At 52.9% G+C, this 3,763-nt stretch overlaps 1 protein-coding gene across 1 annotated transcript in view; it reads right to left on the reverse strand.

Moving 5' to 3' along the window:
- The window catches only part of PTDSS2 (phosphatidylserine synthase 2), a 32,625-nt gene that overhangs the window by 25,611 nt on the left and 3,251 nt on the right, over nt 1-3,763 (reverse strand). The window lies entirely within an intron of this gene.

Consider the following 3,763-nt stretch of genomic DNA (forward strand, 5'->3'; position numbering starts at 1 on the left):
TCCTCGCTGTCAGAACATGCCACCCTTCTGGTGTGACACACTGGTACAGGCAGAACATCGCCAGTGCACGTGGAGACACCAGTTCTCGCTTCCCCACCCGTAAGTCCCTTTCTGATACTGGTTTTGGTAAATCATGAGGTGCGAGGGGAAGGGGCACAGCATGCAGCTGCCCCCAGGAGCCTTCCCAGGGAAGGGAATCTGCTGCATTCGCATCCCGCACACCTACCGACTGCGACTCCTGACATGGCGCTGTCCGTGGGGGTTTAGTTAAGGTTAAAAATTCCTTTCCCTAACAAGAAACCGTGTCTCGTTTTCAGCGGAACACTCCTCTGTGCTCACCTGGGGCAGCCCAGCCACTTGGGATCGAGTCCTACAGACACCAGCTCTGCCTCAGGGCTACAAATCTCCCTGAACACAAGTGATTAAAACACATCGGAGTAAAGCATTGAGCTTAGAGCAGAGAGGACCTGTGAACGGAGATGACTGCACGTGAGCGGAGTTTGTACCTGCTGGCTCTCTACGTTGTGCTGTAACAGCAGCCAGCCTTTCATTCCCATCTTCTGCCCGAAGACCAAAGCCTTAAGTGGTATGGCACGTGATAAACCGGAGAGCACCACGGACCTCCAAGGAGTCCACCGACCTACCTTCAGACAAACCCAGGAGTCTACCTCAAACTGCTCTGGCAGTTCAGGTAAGCGTGTTTCTGAACTACAATTTCATCCTAATCCAAAACCCAGCCACTTCTCACCGCAGCCTTCTAATCCCGCCGGAAAGCGCAGGCAGTACCTCGTAAGCAGATGCAATCCTCTTCCGCCCCTGCTAAAAGAGTGTCCGGCAGTTAACACTGGCCACCCCAGGACGCTGACTAACCCACTGCAGGATAACAAGCACACAAAAAGAGAGGGACCCACGAGGACTTTCAAAACGAGCAAGGAATCAACAGGACAAAACCACCACAGAAGGGGTCGTGGCAGCCAACCTCCCGCTCCAGAGGCACCTTCCCTTGGACTGCCCTCCCAGGACACCCACCCCCGGCGATTCAGCCATCACACTCCTCACCCGCATCTCGCTGCCATGTGATGCGGTGCCGATTCGGGAGTTCAACGGCTCCTCTGGGAGGAGGGGAGCAACAGGGGACTGAGCGGAACGCTCTAATGCGCTAAACCAGCCCACAGCCTCGTTCGCCCCGTTTACACGCGTGTACAGTTCACACAAAGCCCCTCTGGATCACAGAAGGCACGCTGACCACAAGGCTGCGCGTTATGTGTCATGCCTTGTTCTACTGTTTACTTTTCAGAACTAATACCTGAGAGGCTACTGAAATAAACCCAGGATGGCTGTCTTCCACCTTTTCACCCTCTGAACATCCGTACGACATCAACTACTTCTCCAACACGTTGAGCATTGTGTAAACTGCCAAGGAACCGGTTATCAGCACGTCCTCACTTAAACACCTCGAGAAACTCCTCTAGTAGACCAGCGACGGTCGAGTCTTCTCCATCCCCCTGGGGAGCTTGTGGCACAGTCGATGGTCAGTGTTTGAGAGCTTGGCACACTCTGCTTTTGGTTTACCGTTGGTGCCACCACCAGTGACTGGCAGTTTCACAAGCTCCCCTGTTCGACGAGAAACAAGAGGCTCACCATACCTCATCACCTTCCTTTTTGCTCAGGTGCCATTTCCAGTGGAGCCAGACTCTCCGGTGGCTCGTGTTCAGGTTAGTCATGTAAACGTGTTTCCAGTGCCGCGTGAAATCCAGAAGTCAGGAGGAAAGACTTTCTAGATGGGTTTGTCATCTGGAAAGAACATGTTGGCAGCTCTAACCGGAAAACCGCAAGCAGTGGCAAAGTGACGGCCGCTGCCAGAGGTAGCGGAGCACCACACAACCTACCTGCCAGAGCACAACAAAAACAACAGGCAAGCAAACAGGTACCCACGGTATACTTCCACAGCTGGAGAGCTGAGAAATGAAACAGAAATCCCCCATCACACGGAACAAGACGTGAAGCATGTACGGAGCCAGCAAAGCGAGCTGCGTGCAGCACTCGTACTGGTGAGGCCAGCCTGGCCGAATTAAACTGCGTAAAGGATTATTTTAGTCTCCACGTACCCTTTGAAATAACACAGTGAGAGGAGGACAGCTCAGCTAAGAACCTGCCCAGCAAGGTAAGCGCTGGGGGAATTACACAGGAAGGCTTAGGTGCTCCTCTCCTGGAGCCACGGGGACCGCAAAGAGCTTGGCTAAGCAGAGCGGGGATCTCCCTTCCCCTGGAGACTGTGAGGAGCCCGGGCAGTACCCCGGGGTGCAGACCACCCTTCTGACGAGCTGCGCTGCACTGCTGTTCTTGTCGGGCATAAACGATGCAATAACTACATGAACCCCGAGAACGACCACTGAGAACACTGTGCAAAGGACTGGTTTGTTCATCTTTTTGTCAGCTCTCTCACGATACGGAACTCCAGAGAACAGCCAGCAGGGGTTACCTCTCGGGTTAAAAACGTACATTTGTAGTGACCGGTAGAGAAAGCATTTGTGTGTCAACACAAACAACTATCCCATCTCAGCCCAGCACCAACCTTTTCACACAAAAGTATTTTTTTTCTTTTACTCCAAATAAAGTCATAAAAGCATTTACGTGAAAGATGAACGAATGCTGGAGCTCTCTGCCCTCCATACACCAACACATCATCCGACACATGCGACCATGACAGACAGACACTATGGCACATCTGCTACTCCAACGGCAGCCAAGTTTCCCCTATCGTGAGGGGTAACAGGAAAACTCCGCAAAAAGTAAAGAACAACCGTAAACCGACCAGTATTTGGCCACTGTGGCAGGAGCTCTCCCATCCACCTTGATCACAACCATGAACCAGCGGTGTCCAGCCCACAGCGAGTGCTCTGGGTGACACTGCCCGAAAGCCCTGAGCATCTGCCCCACGGCAGGAACGGGGCTGCTGCCTTACGCTGAAGGCTGCATTTCAAACGCCGTTTAAACGGGTCATTTCACTGGTCAGTTTAAACTCGCACAAAGCTCCTACTCTTAGGCCAGTAACGGGTCTTCGGCACGTCCACCAAGGTACCCGGCACTGATTAAATTTCTGTACGTGCTCGTGACACTCCAAAATAGTAACGTGTGTTTTCCCGGCCATGAGCTGGGGCCACTCCAAACATTCACTCGGAGTACAGCGAGACCAGAGCGAGGGGCTGACAACAAAACTGCGGAGAATCAGTCGTTTTCCTTTGAATGGGAAGAGAGAAACCACAGAGTTTCCATTGATCAGTTCTACAAGGTTCACGAGTTCAAGTTCCCCAAATGATTGATTTTAAATATCAAAAATTTAAATGTTTAAGTCTATCAAAATCTTTGTGTTGGGTTTTAGCGTGACTCTGCATTTCTGATAACACGTGCATGAAGCACCTCTTTCAAAATCCGGCACTAAAGGGAGTGGAGGAAGGTGCCCTTATGCCGGGCTTAACCACGGAGAAGCCGGAGCTCTTTTGTGAACTGCTGCAGAACTCAGGTCACAGACTGCTCCGATAAGCCGGAGCCCAAACAGCAGCCTCGACAAAGTCCCTGGAGAGCTCCTGCCCACACACCGTGTGCCCACAAGCACGAACCTTCCCCTTCCGGCAGGGGCTCCACCACCGCGAAGAAGGGGACTTTCCCGGGGTGACACTGATCCTGTGTGCTCCCGACATGCCGAGAACTTGCTGGTGCTGCCGGCGGCGGGGGACCGCCCCCGTCCTCCCCCTGACAAGTG

This window comes from Buceros rhinoceros, unplaced genomic scaffold, assembly GCF_000710305.1.
Source record: "Buceros rhinoceros silvestris isolate BGI_N320 unplaced genomic scaffold, ASM71030v1 scaffold12086, whole genome shotgun sequence".
NCBI lineage: Eukaryota > Metazoa > Chordata > Aves > Bucerotiformes > Bucerotidae > Buceros > Buceros rhinoceros.